Here is a 20000-nt window from a genome sequence, read left to right on the forward strand (position 1 = left end):
TAAAAGAACCCCCTTCCAAAAAAAAAAAAAAAAAAAAATCAAGAAAAACAAACTCGCCGATCATATCCTGCTCTATTAGAAAACCCTTTTTTCACTTTCTCCTAGCAAAACGATAAACTAATCCTCAGTCATCCATCATTATTATTCAAATGATTTTATAATAGACATCCCATTTCATCTGTAGCTGTGCTGTAAGTGCCGTTACTGAGTTCTGAGACTTGTCAATAGGAAGAAGCTGTTACTGCAATACCAAGGTAAGTCTAAGTAACTCTGTTACCAAGTAACTCTGTTACTTGAATATATCGACTTAAAAGTGCAGTTCTAATGGCTACAATTCTTTCGAATTTTAAATGAAGGTTTTTTTTCCAATTAACTAAATTTGATAACTGGAAACTTTCCGAATCTTCATATGAACAAATGATACACGTTTCCATAAATATACACGTTTCCATAAATATACACGTTTCCATAGGTATTTTGATGAAGAAACGTTTGTAAATAACTATTTATACGGGAATTGAGGTTTGAAGAAATGTATATTTATATAAATATATTTGATAAGACAGAAAATGAGCTCAATCCACATGCGCTTCTAAAGCAAAATTTTCTTTTCCTTACATTTCCCCAAGTAACGTTTGTGTTCGATAGAATGAAATCTCTGTTTTAATAGTCATTGTATTTCTTTCATTTTATGGTTCAACTATCATAAGTCGCTGGTGAATGCCATGTACGTGTCTACTTCTATAATGGCCATTTCTATAAGTACAAACATATCGATGTCTGCAAAATGTATAGCTATGGCAACCAAGAAATGAAATATATTGATTATTTTTACATATGATTATTGTTTACATGACTTTTTGTTGAACAATATATATGTGTATTTATGAGTACATACATACATACATACATACATACAAGTATATTCATATATATATATATATATATATTTGTGTTATATATACATGTATATATATATATATATATGTATATATATATATATATATATATATATATATATATATACATACACATATTTATATGTATGTATATATACATACATGTATATATTACATTATATATATATATATATATATATATATATATATATACACGCGCTTGTATCTATATACAATATTATATTTAAAGGAACCAGCCACTGTATTCAATTACAAATGGATCACACCTTTACATAGTATGGACACAATTTCTTCCCGAGCCATTGAATCTGGTTACAGTATTCGAACATAAGCCATCAGAGGTTTCAACAACAGTCTATGGACGGCAGACCTTTGTAGCTTCTTTCCAAAACGATGAACCCTGACATAAAGTTCTTGTAATCAATCGACGTTATATTTCAGAACGGAAATTTATGCAAATTAGAAAAATATACCAGATGATTTTAATCTCATTGTTCTCTGTTTCCTTTTTTTAACTTTTATTCCTGATGTAGAAAAATCAAATTCTACAATGTAGTGTCTAAACTGAGAGTTTGAATACGTTAAATATAAATTCCGATTGACCAAAAGAGTCATGTAAACTGGCATTCAAATTTAAAATATTTCATTAGTTTTGTATTTAGAAATCTAAAATTAGAAAAAAAAAAAAAAAATTATATCAAGGTAGAAGACCTGACTAATTTTTTAAAAAATTATTAAAATACAGTATAAAATATACAAATTGTGACAGTATCGATTTAATTTATTATTTTACGATTTTATGGTTGTCAGTTGCAATGTATAACATATTTTGAAAAGATTTAAAAAGTCTCAAATTGAGAACTTTCCATCTCTAGAATAAATGTAATGAATGTTGTTCTTAATCAAACAACGTAAACAGCATAAAAATATTCCTGCTTCAATTATTCTGCCTCATAAGAGTAAATTGGATGACTGAAAGTGTTGTATTATAGAAGCAGGACTTGGCAATAATGTTTTTCATAGGCTACTTCCAGGAAAGCTATTATTGTATGTAATGAAAAATGCCTATGATTGAGATATCGTGTTAACACAGTTGAACATAGCTTTTATTCTCTTAAGTTGGTTAAAATTGACTATCATCAATCACCTTTGATCATATATTTTCGCTTCAAGTTTTTTTTTATCAAAATGATTATTAAAATTTGTCAAAGCATTTTTACATTTTTTCTATTTTATTTATGTAATAACTGATCATAATCCTATCAAATCCAATTAATATTATATTGCATTGTGGATTTTTAAAACATTAAATATCAATATAAATAATTTGATGGAAGTCTTTATCTGAAAGTTGGGAGAGCACGCTTTCAACAAAATGTTCTATGCCACGCCGCATTGATTCTATATTTCGAACCAATGAGATCGCTCGACTTCTTAGAAGTAACAACCAAATCTTCTTCATATCACACTTCACCATCTTGAAAAGTTGGAAGGACACATAGGATGAAGTTGTCCTAGCAATACTGTATCAAAATAATATATGCAATGGTCATGACTGGAATATTTTAATCACAAGTTTATTCGAGCATGAATGACTAGGACTAAACAATAACAACAGCAATTTTGTTATTCCCCAAGAAAGCTTTTTGTGTTAAAATCAACGAGTTTGTTTAGTTTGATGATAAAAGATCAAGGATAAAACATATTTAAATATAAATATGATTTAAAACTTTTTCAGTGTAACACAAAAGAAGTTACTGTAATAGTTTTCTCTTTTCATTAATATGAAAAGATATACCTGTTAGAAAAATATAAGGATGTATTATGTGAAAATTACTCCAAACTCAAGAAAAATAAAAGTAAGAAATAATGACATGAAAGAACTTTACATTTGTCATAAAAGTAAGAATTGGCTGAAGTACAAAATGTAAAGAATATTCGTTGAATTTGTTTTGAAGCAAAAGATATTTGATGCCTTATTATCAGATGGAATTGAAAAGATTAATTCTCAGCAATAAGATTAGTAGAATAGAATGATCGGTGAAGAATCAAATGACTGAAAAGGAAAATAAACCGATTGCAGAAACAGAAAGGAAAATAAAAGAGAAAAGAAAACTGCATGAAAATAAAATAACAAATGAAATATAAAAATACCCAACAAAACTTAGAATAGCAATTAAACTTAGATTTAGTATCTTTTTGTTTACCAATGTTCGTTTGTTACTTTCTCTTCATGAAATTTTTTGCTTGAAGTTATATACTTTAGGTTCGACCTAAAGACGAGTGTCTTCGTCATTTGGTGTTTCCAGTTCATATGTTGTCTCGACCAAATGTAAATTTGATCCTGAAACAAATTAATAGGAAAAAACGCAATTGTTTATACTAGTGTCTTCAGCCAATGTTTATTTTAAACTGATATGTTTTAAATATGTGTGTGTATAGAGCTCGGCCTACATGCGTGCGAAGGATGAATATTATTGTTAATGGTGGTCTAGATATTCTATAACCACGTGAATTTACTCTATCAGATTCTGCTAGTTAGGAAAATTCAAGAGGAAGAACTTTTTTCGAAGCAAGCTTTTCACTGATGTTTTCACCTGGTACTTGTTGAAAATGGTATCTTAAGACAATTTCTCTAAAATTGATTGATAATTTGTTTACAAAGAGGCGCTGATCAAATAGTCAGTTAATAAATACAAGAGTTTGATCGCGTTCTAATATTTTCCATCATAGTACATATCTACTGTAGTAGTTAAGTGTAGTGATTTGGAAATTATTAGAGTTTAGCTGGCGTTGCGCTTTGGCCAATTAAGCCAGAGAGGCAATACCGAAGGTTCATGAATTATTAGGACTTGTCAACAGAGTTATAAACTTTGCCATTGTTTGTTGGTACTTTAGTAACTAGCATACTGTGTGGAATATTAAAAAATATCAGAGCCCGGTAAATCAGGGGTCAACAAGATGTATTCCGAGACAACATTATTACCGTCATTCAGTGGTTTATATAACTATCAGTGATCAATAGCGTCCCTATTCAGCAATAATTAACAGTGAACTTCCACATTTTGGAATTGGCATATCAGCTGTCATTGAAGGCTGTCATTTGGATCAATTGTTGTGATTCAAACGTGAAGTCAGCTTTTCAAATATTTATTACATGGAAAAATGCGTGCACGAAAAGTAATATTCTTAAGATTATAAACCTGGAAAAGTACAGGACAAGTTATTACACCTGTAAAAGTATAGGACAAACTACTACTTCAAGTAAAGTAAAGAATAAGAAACTTTTTACTTAAAATATCGCAGCAAAAGAATGCCACTTCTTCTAATTTATCACTCTTTACAGTTCTCATCTTTTAAATTTATTGTTCAAAACTGTTCAGCTAATTTGTAAGTTTGTCTAATTAGTTGCTTTTTTCTGTATTTAAGGTAGTAAATTAGCTAAATACTACTTAAATAAGTATAGTGTTATTTGTAAACTATAATAAAATAATTTTTAATATTCAAATTTTAATTTTAGCTGCAATATTTTAAGTAAAAAGTTTCTTATTCTTTACTTTACTTGAAGTAATAGATTCTCCTATACTTTTACAGGTGTAATAACTTGACCTGTACTTTTCCAGGTTTATAATCTTAAGAATATTACTTTTCATGCTCACATATTTCCATGTAATCCATGATTTTTCGAGGCATTGTTGTTATAAGATAATTAATAATGTGTCAATTAATAATTTAAGATTTTACCTTATAAAATACTGAAAGATAATATTTCAATTTTTCCATGTAAGTGATGGCAATATTTCAATTTTTTTCATGTTTAATTTAAATATATGTTGTGATTGAATTATTTGATTTTATCCATCCACAACAAATTAATGGCAGGGATTTTTACCATGTTGTAGGTTGCACCATGGCTTACTAAAAGTTACAAACAACAAGACCCCAAAACCATCAGTTACCAGGCTCACCTTAAGTCAAAAAAAAATTTTCCAGTGATTCCGGGATTGGGGAGGGGAATGCATTTTTCTATCATTTAAGCCTAAGAAAGGTATACTTTTAATTTAAGTGGTTGAATGATAATGTACTGTTAAATAATATTCTTTTTTTACTATGTCTAGCATCAATAAATTTTGTGAAGTGATTTTATAACTGATGTTGCCGTATATGCTACTTCTCCCAGCATCTTAAAAATACATTAAAGAAAAATGAATTTAATAATAACATAATCATTGAAGAATTCTATGTTCAGCTGGTTCGTTCATAAAGTGTGAGAAATAACACTGTGTTTATATTGTGTTGAGGGACTGGATGGTAATGATAAAGAGTTGCGTAATTATTTTCACAAACCACATTTTCGTCTGTAGGTCATTCGTTGCTGTTCCGTTACAACCAAAGTTTTCATGAGAGAACCCCCGCCATTGTTGTTGTATTGCCCCCAATTCTTCCCTTGTCAACCCTTCTAACTATAAGCAATCTTTTTTTTTATAAATGAAGGACTATATATAATTCGTTATACAAAACAATAGAATGTGATTTGGGTACTATTTGGCTACTATCGGTAGAATGTCGAACTACGGTGTAAAGGGTTCACCATTCGTTAGTTCGGAGGACACCCGTTATTAGAGAAAACAATTTAACATGTCTGTGCCACAGAATACTCTCTCATGACTGCAACAGAAGCTATACTCTAATAAGATACAAATTGTATATCAAGCCGAGCATCTTTCATACGATTTATCCCAAATCGGAGTCATTTGAAGTTCCCTACGAAATAATTGTTTATGTATTGAAAAAATTAAGAGAGGGGAACGAGTTCAATTAAAGATTAACCAATGAAATATTTTAATAGGAGATCTCGCATAATGGCCTCAAAACCTGCAAATGCCTCCTGCATTAAAGGTAAATACCTAAGATTGGACCCAACTTCCCAGAACTCTACACTGATAATTTTATATTTATTCAAAAGGGTCATCGATGTTGCTATGTAACCACGTTGTAAAAGACTGCAATTATCCATGCTAGATCACTGAAGCATGTAGTGCAGAATTAATGGTGTCCTGAATCCTTTCTTTATTCCTTCCTTAAAAATAGATCAATATTGAGTGTCGTACTCTCACAGAGTAACCATTCGATAGAACATTATGGCTCTATATCAACTTAACCAGTAGAATTAGATTTGAATATCGTTTTCTCTGTGATGCTACAACTCTTTGCTTAGTATGAATGTAATGAAAGCACTTGACAACGGAGAAAAATAGCCGAGCTATCCATATACTCAGAGACCTTGGGTAGATAGTATTGCAGTTGAAATTCTTAAGTGAAGTAGAGAATATTTCAGTGTAATGCATTTTATTCTGAGGCTGTTTTGAAAAAAAAAAAAGTTTCATCAGTTTAATAAATGCCAGAATCCTCACCTTTTCAAACAATACCTATATAATATATCATTTATAGGTTTGTATTTACGCTACTGATCCTTCTCAATATTCAGATTATTGCATTGAAGTGACTATTAACTGAGAGTTAATTTAGATGTCATTCAGGGCTATCCAAAGCTGAGGAAGTGATTTCCATTAGCTGACTTAGAGATACGTAAATATTTGATGGAGTGACAAGTGCTCATGGCATCTGAACTAAAGAGGCAATTACAAGCCAACTAGATAACACTAAAAATAGAGCTGTACACTTCAATTGACTAATTATCAATGTTTTTACAATTTTCACTCTTTTATCAACTTTAATGTAAGAAAGAAAGTATCTGAGTTTTATACATTCAGGTCCTTCAGGTGAAATACAACATTTAACAGAAGACGTTAGTAGCAAGCACCGAACCCCTCTGTTGCAAACTATGGATGTTTCTGGTCACATTGACACAGAGAGACCTCAAACTGTACAACGCATAGATCAAAAGTTTTTCATATGTACCTAACTACTGTTGGTTGTTATTGCTTGTCTATTAAGAAATAAGTTTACATCAATTTACACACACACACACACACACACACACACACACACACACACACACACACACACACACACACACACACACACACACACACACACACACACACACACACACACACACACACACACACACACAAAGTTATCGTATATTTTGTTAAGAACGTAATAGAGTACAGTATAAAGCCTGTGCACCTTCAGATTTACCTTGTGCTATCCAGTAGTAGTATTATACGTCCTTCCAGGTTTGCGTTTGGGCATCTGTTGTGTGTGAATAGGTAACTGAAAAAAAAATGGAGTCAACAAGAAGAGGTGCGGTTGGACATTTATCTTTTAATTACTACAATTGTTTCGACGCAACACAGTTCTCCAGGTGTACAGGTACTTGATTATGCCAATGTTTCCCTGCATTATGAGATCTAGTTGTGTTTCCTCAGGTGATATGTAAATATTGTTTCCGTAAGTTTAAAATCTTCGACTTCAAGAACAGCCAGTTTGTCTGTCGTGGCCTGAATTTAGTAGTAGTCAGTGAGATAATCAGGGTGTTTTGTTGCTGAAGGGCCGGTGGCAGACTGCTTTGGATGTGTACATGTAGTGGGATAGTGATTCTGGTACTGTTAAAGTGGTTGCCATTTTAAAGGGATTGGTATTTTATTTCTTTGCACTGCTGATTTATTCTTCTTGGTTGGCTACACATGCGATTGTCCTTAACTGACATTTAAGATTCACCGCTCGGACATATACACTCATTCACATGTACACACACATAGCCAAACAGACACACACACACACAAATATATATATTCACATATACATACATATATACACAAACATATATTTACACACACACACACACACACACACACACACACACACACACACACATACATATATACATATACATATACATGTATATACATATACACATACACCTACACATACATATATACACGCACGCTCACATATACGGATATGTACGCGCACTCACATATATACACATATATAAACATACAGGGTGAAGCAAAACTTGGAATATTTTGGAAGCCTTAATTTTCATATATTCCCAAGCTTAAATACTAAAATATTGTTTTCTATTTCAGGGTGGAGGTATATAGAGTTAGTTTAAGCAGAAGTTCCAGTCATACGATCTAGTATGTCCCCGAGAAACCAAAAGACAACGCATTGCAGATTTGCTTCGTACCGGGGTTGCAATTAGACGTATTGCTGAGACCGTCGGGTCCTCTCTGAGCACTGTCTACAACGTTAAGAACCGAATGCTGGATATAGGGGGCATCAAGAGAAAGCAAGGAAGCGGAGGCATGAATAAAAAACGGGATAAAGCATTTCTTAAATCTCTCAATGCCAAAATTTCGAAAGACCCAACAACATCTATGAGAAAACTGTCCATGGACATGAAGGTTTATCCAAAGACCATCAGAAATGCTGTACACACTGATTTACATTTGGGGTCAAACGGGAAGACCCCGAGACACCTATTGACTCATGCAATGAAAGCCAGATGGCATGAAAGGGGCAAAAAAGTGTTGCGATGTCTGAAGCACAACCGTCAAAATCATTTCAGATAAAAAAAAATCTTTACCGATGATGCTGTTTTAAACCGTCGCAATGATCTATACATTGATAAGTCACCTTCTGAAGTAGAGGGCGTCTTTAGGACCGCGTCCCCAGCTGAATTCATGATACTCGGAGTGGTGGCGTCTGACGGAAAAATGCCTCTCCATTTTTCCAAGTCTAGGGAAAAGGTTGGGGCTGAAGTTTATTATAAAGTTCTGCGGTATAAGGTTTTGCCTTGACTGAAGTCTAACTATCCAAACGGTAATTATGTGTGGACCCAAGATGGTGCCTCTGCTCATACGGCGAAGAAAGTGCAGAAATTCTGCGAAGAGAACTTCGCTGACTTTTGGCCTGCCAACTTCTGGCTTTCTTCTAGCCCAGATTCGAACCCTTGGACTATGCCCTATGGGGCAAATTAGAGCACTCTACCGACACACCTTCGCATCCAAGTCTTGATAATCTTAAACAAATCCCGAGGGAAGAGTGGGACAATATGTCTGAGTACTTCATCACGAAGAGTTGTAACGCCTTCAAGTGGCGTGTGAAGGCTGTGGTGGACAATGAAGGCGGACAAATTGAATAAGTTGTCTCTTAATACCCCTACGAACTTGAGTTAAAATTATATTTATGTCAAGTTGCTGGTTGTTGTAATATAAACAATTTGGTGAATTATCTATTATTTTCCAAGTTTTGCTTCCTCACCCTGTACCTACACTCGCACGCAAATACATATACAGATGCTAGTATGTGCACACACACGCGCACACCCATATATATTCATACACATAAGCACATACTCAAACATATATACACATACATACATGCATATATATATATATGTACACACACACACACAAACACACACACACACACACACATATATATAGGGAGAATTCACAAAAAAAACAACAAAAGACGAAGACAGGTGGTGTAGACAACAAACAGATGTATTAGTTTAACGCTCGAGAAGTAAAACAGTCTTTAACGTTTCGAGCCTACGCTCTTCCACAGAAAGGAACACAGAAAGGAACAGGGAGAGAAAATAAAGAATGTGTAGTGGCTAGCGATCTATCATGGCGAATGCCGGACAGAGAGGTCACACAGGAGAGCTATAGACACGTAGATATGCATGTACTCACATGCACACAAATATGGATATGTACGTGTACTTACATACATTTAATTATATATATATATATATATATATATATATATATATATATATATATATATATATATATATATATATATATATATATATATATAAATAATGAAGTTCAATAAAAACGAATTATTTGAAGATTAATATGTTCTCACGAAAAGTTTTTAAGGAACAAAACCTTTCCACCTGTCGTTTCAATCGTAAGATTTACTGCAAAGTTTCTAAACAAAAACAATATATATATTTGCCATATCCTATGTTACTTAAATAGCAGAACAGTTTTACCTTCGTCGAAAGACAGCTGTAATGTATGACTACCTTAGAGAAGTATTTATTGGTCTCCTGGATTAGCTGGAGTTGAGACACATACACAGGTCTTATGAATTGACTGACTGATCTTATGAGTTGACTGAGGATGAAGCACTTTACTCGTGGATTGACTGCGTCTGAGACACTGAATTTATGGAGAGATAGAGTCATTTGCACAAGAACCATGGAAATAAACTTTTATCTAACCACTTTCCTCAATCCATTATTATTCACTTTTTTTTGCATATCATCATTTTATTGATGTTAAATAAAATAATTGACTTTTGCTTTTTATCCCTTAGATTTCCAGTATTTGCCTACTCCACACTGTTTTTACATTAATAGTTTAACCGAACGTTCTTAAAACAGTTGAAGCAATATCAAAGAAAATAGTTTGTCCATCCATTCAACCTTAAACAAGTTGGTATCATAAGAGTTTCTTTTGATTTTCTTTTTTAACAGTTAAGTTATCTTGATCAAACAAACAACGTTCGAAACATACCCAACCGATTTTCTTTGACAAGAAAGGTTTATTTGCTTTTATTTTGAAGTTACTGGAGACAATTTCTTGATTTCTCCTTCACTTTATACTGACAAACAAAAGTCTTTTTGCACTTCCGGATATTCGGTCACATCGATAAATTTTCTGTTGTCCTTTACTATTGTATTGTAATAGTTCAATTCATTGAGAAAAGCATATCAGTCTTTATATTCGGAATTAATGAGTCGCACTCGTCTGACATGATATTTCAGCGTATGATGTATCGTGTTTAAATTCATATTTTATCAATAAATGTTAGCAAGGGCATTTTAGAGTGGTCAGCGTCTGTTGAAAACGAATATTTTGCTTTTAGATCTTAAAACTGAAGGTAGAAAATAATACTTGTTATACTTCAAAGTACCAAGTTGGACTATATTTCAAGGTACCAAGGTTGATATAGACTTCAGTATACGAAGATTGGTATATACTTCAGACTATTAGCGTCGGCATAGACTTCATCGGTGGCTTTGTTGCCTCGTTGCGCTTCCGCCACTCGGGCTTCTTGGGTGGCTCCAACTCCTTCGTTACTCAGAGTACGCATCCTTCGTGTTTGGCGTTGAAGTATTGGTCGAGGGCCAACTTCGCCGCCAGTACGTTAGACGCAATGCCTGTTCTAAGTGCCTCTTCTAATTTCTTAACTAGGTCTCCCTCTATTCTATTTCGGTTTAATGGAAGGCGAAAAGATAGATAGATACAACCTTCTTAAGTACGAAATAGCCTGGCTATGGAAAATAAAGAAGGTGAAGACAGTGTCAATTATTGTTGGGTCCTTGAGAACAGTATCAGAAGGCATCAGGAGGAATATAAAGGAAACTGGAATAGAGTGCTCAGTAGACCTGTTACAAAAGATTTGCCTTCTGGCACGGCCAGAATAATCAGAAAAGTATTAGCTGAAAAGAGCGAATAACATGGTGCCATGGGTTGCAGGTAGTAAGCCCGCTACGCAAGCATGGACTCTAGGAGCTCCAACAAAACCTGTGATAAAGAGATGATGATGATAATAATAATGATAATTTATAATAATAATAATAATAATAATAATAATAATAATAATAATAATAATAATAATGAATTTTCGTTTCTCATCAATATTAGAAGGCTTATTGGCTCACTCTGTCTAACCTCAAAATAGTACTAAGTATTTAAATATTCATGTATCGTCTTTTCTCTTTCGCTTGGCCCTAAGATCGTAGTTTATGCTAATGGAATCGTAAGCAGAAATGAAAAGGCTTGGTAAAAGCCATTTGTTTACTTTTTTTCATGAAGAATAACATTATAAATAATTAATTTGTTTTCTTTTTCTCAGCAAATTTCAGTTTAAATTTCTATTGTTTTTAGTTATATCTGCAACGTTGAAAACGTATCTGCGTTTCGGCGATGCGCCCACCCGATCCTGTACCTGTACCGGAAATCTTGAAAAAAATAAAGAGTGGTAAAGATTGTGACAGAATAGTGATTGAGGTAGTGAGGGTGAAATTGTTAGTGACAGTGATAGTAAAACTGGTAGCGTTAGTAAAATAATAATAAAGACAATTACAATAGTTGTGGTGAGGATGGTAATAATAATTATTATAACTAGAGTAATAATAATATTCATAAAGAATATTAAGGCAAATGTTTTAGACCAAGCAGTGATGGTGAGAATAGCCACGGGTTGGGGCGCAGCTGCATATTTTGTACTTGTTTTATTGTGTTGCTGTGGAGGGAACGCCTTCCAGCTCCTGGTGTTGGTGAATGCATGCTGTAAATTAGGTTTAAAATAAACATACTAGTGGTTGGGTCGTCGGCGGCTAAACCTGCGTGCGGAGGGTGGTAGTTAGACAACTTGCGGAAAGGAAAACAAAGAGTATTACAAAATTATGAATAACACGCATCAGTATGAATTTTAAGGCCTTAAATTATATACTCAAGGGATATTTAGGTGTGCTGCTGTATCTAAACACCCTCTGCGGCGTACTGTTTGAAAACCACTGATTTAAGGCCTCAAGTAAAGAGGTTTAGGGTGTCTAGTCACAGTTATGTGCATTGGGCTATTTAAGAATTGTATAGTACGGTTATAAACAAAATATGGTGTCGTCGATTAGATACTTTCATTGATCGCTCAACAGGTTGCCTGTTAGACAACTCGGAAATTCATACCTACAGTTATGGTCTCAGCTTGAACGCTTTTGATATCGGTATCCTTAATCGGGCTGACCTAGGGCTCAACAAAAACAATAGTAACAGCAACAACGACAACAGCAAATTATGCACGCACTCAAAATATGAATATCATTTATTTGGAAGTTTTGGATTTGAATGCACTGAAAAGTGAGGGTTTATGACATTAACCTATTTTCCCAGGGCATCAACGATCTAAGCCAAAGGAAACGGCGTGGATTAGGAATCGTAACTAGAACACGTGTTACGGGTTGTAGGGAACTTACCCTTAATCCAGTGAAGTAGAGCTGAGTTTCAATATTCGATTAGTTCAATTTCCCTTCACTTATATTACCAATGCAATTGGACAATGGAATGAGCATCACACAGTTACATTTCCTTTCTATAAATTTAAGGTTTTGTGCGTATAGAAGAGAGATCTTTGTCATTACTACCAACGTGCCGAGACATGATGCTTTACAGAGTTCACCATATACTCTTCTAGTTAATTAGTTCAACTCTTGCTATTAATATCTTCTAGATCAAATAAGTATGAGCTATAATATTATAATGGGTTAGGGGAAGAGGTTGATTCAATTGACTAAGTTTCTGCCCTGCTTAATATGGCCTTGTGCCTTGCTAAAGAGAAATCAATATAATTATTACAAGTAGTTTTCAAGACAGAAGACAAAAAGTTGGGAATAAGCAATATATGATACTTTTGAATTTATCCACGACGGTATCTCGTCTCTGACGCTATTCACTATGAATTATATTTGCAGCAGGTTTAAAAAAAAAAGAAAGAAAGAAAAAGTCTCGTTGCCTTTATTCGTGCTTTATGTATCGATCATTAACGAGATAGTTCTCTCGGGAATCAATTGAAGTGTTTCATTGTTTGACTCGTACCTTTTATGCTGGTTGAAAGCCAGCAGTCTCTACTTTACACAATCTCATCTTTGTAGATAGCAATGCTATTGTTTATTTTTTATTTTTTATTTTCTTCTTCTTACTGAACTTCTATTTCATAAAATCAGATTGAATTGATGAGCAAAAGAGGAATATTAATCAATTTCAATAAACCTTGTCAACCTTTGAACGGAAATGCTCTTCACAATATTATGACAGTTAATACAGATTTGTAATACTGACAGACGAAAGAAACCAGTTTGACATACATTCAATGTTTATTCAAATTTGTTTACAAGTATCATAATAATATTTCTGCGAGACATTAAACAACAACAACACACACACACACACATACACACACACACACACACACACACACACACACACACACGCATGCACACACACACACATGCACACACACATGTATGTGCATATATATCCATATATACAGATATGAATTCATACACTCACATACATATATACATTTACATGTATATACATATCTATATACGTATACATATATGTATATTCGTATAGACAGACACACGTACATACATGTATATATATATATATATATATATATATATATATATATGTATATATAGTATATAATGTATATATATATATATATATATATATATATATATATATATATATATAGTTATATATACACACACATATATCTACGTGTATATGCACATACACACATACATACATGCCCGCACGCACACACACACACACACACACACACACACAAGAGACACACATAACACACACACATATATATGATGCATGCATATACATACACATACCCATATATATATATATATGTTATAACCTATTTGCCCCGTATACTATATTTGTTAATAGTGTTTCTTCCACAATATAAGTATGCATTTTATGAAATGGTGTGTACAGTTCAAACAGTAAAAAAAAAGTAATTCAGCTGTATATGGAGAACATTTGGGCTCCTATGAGAAGCATTTGATTGAAAAGCATGAAACATCTGAAATTATTTCGAAAAATCACTTCGATAATCAATAATATAAATTACATAAATGAATTTTGTTTTAGTTTATTTGAAATCTAATTTGGTCAAACGCTAACTCATCAATAATAAATTGTGAATCAGATATAGAGAATATGGCGAATCTGCAGTTGATCTCAAGAGAAAGCAAAGAGCTTTTGGAATTATAGTATCAAACTATATCGTTTCGTTTTCACGTATGTTTTCTAAAGACTATTCAGTTAATTGGTTGATTGGCAGCAACCCAATCAGTATTACGTTCTAACTCACAGACTTTCACTGCTGCCTCTTTCTTCTGCGGCTGCTATGATACTTTCTGTTTCTCTAAACAGCCGGCTGCCTACTACCTCATTCTAAGTCAACTCGTTGCATAGACCTCTCAACCAATTGTCATCCTCTGCTACCGAACTAAGAACATCCCTCGCCTTTCCTATATATAACACAATTATTTCCCTGGTCACTTAAGCAAGAACTTATGTAGTATAAACCAGTGTTTCTCAACCATTTTACCCTTGCGCAACCCTTAAAATAAATTACATGTCTCAAGGAACCCCTGCACAAAAAAAAAATTATATACTATATCTTTCTCATATTCTTTTCATCGTAGTTCATGTGGTGGGACTTGATTGATGAAAGAAAGCCAAGACCCGTCTTATTTTTGCCTGTCCTTCTAATTGTTGTTTCTCTTGTCCGCTTTTGTATCATTTATCTGTCCGAACGTTTTAATGCCCTCTATTGCGTTTTTGTTCCATTTTTATAGACGCAGGAGTGGCTGTGTGGTAATTAGCTTGCTTACTAACCACATGGTTCCGGGTTCAGTCCCACTGCGTGGCACCTCGGGCGAGTGTCTTCGACTATAGCCTCGGGCCGACCAAAGCCTTGTGAGTGGGTTTGGTAGACGGAAACTGAAAGAAGCCTGTCGTATATATGTATATATATATGTGTGTATGTATGTGAGTGTATGTGTTTGTGTGTGTGTGTGTGTTTGTCCCACAACATCGCTTGACAATCGATGCTGGTGTGTTTACGCCCCCGTAACTTAGCAGTTCGGCCAAACAGACCGATAGAATAAGTACTAGGCTTACAAAGAATAAGTCCTGGGGTCGATTTCTTCGACTAAAAGGCGGTGCTCTTGCATGGCCGGAGTCAAATGACTGAAACAAATAAAAGAGAAAAAGAGTATACATACAAGCATACATACATACATACATACATACATACATACATACATATATATATATATATATATATATATATAGCGGCGCACGTACACCCTTGTGCTCGCCTTATAGAAGGTATGTATCTAAATTTTGTTCGGCTCTTACTCTATCATTTATTCCCCCTTCTCATTTTCCTTCCTTTTTCTCGCTCACCCTTTCTCACATTTCTTGACCCTCTCTTTCTTTAGCTCCCACTATTTCCCACTCGTTTATCTCCCCTGTACCTTTCTCTTTGTCTCTATTTTTTTTCTAATCCTTCAATCCCGCTGTCCCCTACCCATCTCTCCTCCTTCCACGTGACCAGTGTCCAGCCAGCCATGATCTTTCTTTGTTGACCTGACTGTCTTGTGTCCATCTCCCATGTTCATGCCTCTAGGCTTTCATTTCATACACGCCTGTTGTTATTGTTCTTTTTATTCGTAATTGTGTACCATGTTTCCCGTTTTTTTTGTGTTTTTTTTTGTCTTTGTTGTAGTACACATTCTCTAGCTTTCTTACAAAGGGGTCTAATGCTCTTAGCTTATACTTTTTTGGGGGCAACCAGATCGAACCATCTCAAGTGTAACTACCCGAAATGGGTCGTGACTTCTGGGACTTGACTCATGAAAGAAAGCCAAGAATGACCCATCTTTTTTTTTGCCTGTCCTTCTAATCCACTTTTACGTTCTTGATTCAAATTTTTCCGAGATCGACTTTTCCTTTCACTCTTTCGAGGTCGATAAAACAAGTATCTTTTGAGCACTGAGGTTGGTGTAATCAACTCATTCCCTCCCCCGAACTTGCTGGCCTTGTGCCAAAATTTGAAACCATTGAAGTCGACTAACACCCTTCCACCAAATTTCAGACCTTGTGTCTATAACAGAAAGTATTTTCGTGTTTTTACAATTATTCACCTTTGAGTTGTCTTTTGTTGTTCCTTGTAGTCCTGAAAATTTTGATAAATTTTACTTTTCGAAGTGGATTGAAAGCTTTTCTTATATTTGGATTAATTAAAAAAAATACAAATTCTCTATGATTTTGGAGTATATTTCTTACCACAATTAGCAAAAAAAGATAGGTTATTTTTGACATATTGTGTTTCTCATTGGAGTTGTAAAAATTACTACAAAAAAAGAAGATACACGCCATAACACACAAATCGAAAAGACAAAATGAAAATAAAAACAACTTAACAAATAAATAAATAAAAAATAAAAGAATCAAAGAATCAAAGAAAAGTAGACATTGTAAAGAAATAAATGAAAAAAAAACTTGATTCTTTGTCTCGACAAGACAAATGAAAAATATTGACATAATGACATAACCTTATTAGTGAAAACAACAGCAAACAAGTACAACCAGTGTCGCTTGTAACTCAGAAAAATTGAATCCGAGTGAGATATTGCAGAGGAGCTCAGGAAGTCAGAGTTGCATGGCCAAGGAGGGAACTATTCTCTCTGACCACGTTATTATGGAGTTATTATTTTAGACACTGTATCTATTGATCCTATTGTAATAGGAATAACAATCAACACTCTACAGTTCCAAAGCCTTTATAATTCTCGCTTTAGTTTCTGGTACTTATCTAATAATTCGATTTCCTTTTACTTTACCCTAGTATCGAATGAGCAGGTTACATCTGTTTTCACACGTGATATTGTATCTTTGCTTAGCACAACGATATCCGGTTTTGAATGTCCCAGTTTTTTACCTGTCTCATAACATTTATAGCCGATCAGTTTCAACTATTTTTGTTGGTCTGTCTGGGTGTACTATATTGTGCGTTTTGCACAATTGCCAGTGTATAACTGATACAATTTTATTGTATCTTAAGCCTTTGTATTGTACCTATGCCAGGTTCTTATTCTTTGATATACAAGTCATCACATAGTTGTCATAATGGTGTTATATCTTCCTTATCTTTTTGTCATCAATCTTTTCTTGGACTGCGACTTTCTTCCACTCTCTTTTCCTTAACCAGCCCAAAGTTTTGCCGTTTCAGTGGATTTGGGAACTAGAATAGTTTTCCCTTTCGTGAGTCATTCAGGAATTGTCTCTGGCTCTGCTAGTATGTCGTTAAAGTTTTCATCCAGCTTTTTGTGTATTCCTGTCAGATATTTTAACCAGAAGTTGGGGATCTTGAGGGATCTTAAGATTATTATTATTATTATTATTATTATTATTATTATTATTATTATTATTATTATTATTATTATTATCAATAATAATAATGATAATAATAATAATAATAATAATAATAATAAAAATAATAATTATTATTATTATTACTTCTTGGATCTGTCGGAAGCTTTCGAAATGGGCGACCATCACTACTTAGCAACAATCCTAGAAGCAGCCAGTTCAGACCCTTTTGTCAGAGGTTAGATCGCAGCAACGCACAGTGGTGCTTGCTCGGTAGTTACAGTAAATGGCCACGTTTTGAAACCTCATATTCCGCGCTCGGTCTGTCGGAGGTGTACTCTCTCGTCTCCTCTATGGATGTTGGTCCTCCAGCCATTGCTGCAGATGTTAGAACTCCTGAGGGACATCGCTTTTGAGATGGAGTGCAGCAGAACTGCGTCAGTGTATACGGACGACGTTGCCGTAATTGTATCGGACGCCACGGAAGTTAATGTAGTCGACCCCATTCTAAAGGAATACGAGGCGACAACAAAGGTGAAGATAAATGTGAACAAGTTGGTGGGATTGCAGTTCAGCACTTTGAAAGCCATATAAGTGCGATATAAGTCGTTGGGCAGATGGACCGGTTTAGGTGATTGGGGTCTAGTCCGGTCCGGACTTCCATGTGAACAAGAATTGGGACGTGATTACCCGAAGAGTGGCCAGCCTCACACAGAAATCGGCAGAAAGGAAGCTATCTCTGAAAGGTTGAGCAGAGATGGCGTGATATCTACATTACTTTCATCATAACTCACCGCCTGACTGTTGTATCGTATCTCAGTCCCAGTCCCTGTTTGACCGGATTGTAGCAACTGCTATTCAGCTTCTTGCGGAAGGGGCAAGTTTCACTAGGTAACTGAGCATCTCTAGTTAGCGCTTTATGGAAGTCAGGCCTCACATGATGATGCCTAGACACGCGCACCAATTGTAGATTTTCCTGGACAATGATCAGGTATAGCTAATTTTGATGGAACTACAGTCTTGGGTCAAGAAAAGACCATTTATGGGCGCTGGAGACTTCCAATGTCGCCAGACGTTCACCATCCGCCTTTAGTCGGTCAATGCAGTCAATAGAAGTTCCAATTTAGTAATACATAGAGAAATTGTGGTAGGAAAGAGTGATGACATTCTCAGGAAAATCTAGATATCGACGAAGACAAAGTAACTTGTCTGCTTCGGAGGATTTTCGGGTTGTTCTACTCAGGGCACTACCAGTTTGAGATAAACACTATAGGCACGGCAGATGCGCGAGGTCTTGTACTTTTGGTGGTCATTGTGCGATGTATTCTTTTTATTCCATCTCTCCCATTCCCTCATCTTTTTTATGTGAACCCACACAAATTCTAAACTGCTTTTGTATTGTCCACTTTATCAGAGGTCCCTGTGACAAACAAAAGAGATTATTATTAGACTGGTCTAAGGCATTTGACAGGATGGACCATTGCTTTTCGGTGGCTGTCCTAAAAGCTGTCAGTTTCGGTCCCGTCTTTGGAGGGTTGGTCACCACAATGTATAGTGGTGTCTGCTCGGTAGTCAAATTAAATGGCTACCTCTCGGAACCTTTCAGTATTGAACACTCGATCAACCAAGGATTCCTTCTCTCCTCGCTTTTATATACTTTGGCATATCAGAACCTTTGCTTTGAGGGCTAGCGAGTTTGAGGGGCACAAGAGAGCCGCGTCTGCATACGTAGACGACGTCACGGTCATGGTGTCGGACTCTTCGGATATAGAAACGGTTGACACTATACTGAAAGAATATCAGATATGTACAGGAACACATAAGCTAGGATAAATCAGTGAATTTGCTACTAGCGTCTTGGAGAGGCAATCCATGTTGACTAGCGGTGATTTTTGTCGCTGAACGAAGGGTCCGGGGAAAGTGCTGGTTCGGACCATATCTCCAGGTGGACAGGAACTGGGATGAGGTCATGGTCAGGTTGGGCAAGCTCACTCAGAAATGGGCAGAAAGGAAGTTGTCTCTCAAATAATTAGCGAATGCATACATCTCCTCGGTGGAGCACTAACTCCATGGGAACCACTACTTGATGCTGCATTATGGTGAGGTCGACTTTGCCTTC

The sequence above is a fragment of the Octopus bimaculoides genome, chromosome 2, assembly GCF_046866305.1.
Source record: "Octopus bimaculoides isolate indiv1 chromosome 2, ASM4686630v1, whole genome shotgun sequence".
NCBI classification, from domain to species: Eukaryota; Metazoa; Mollusca; class Cephalopoda; order Octopoda; family Octopodidae; genus Octopus; species Octopus bimaculoides.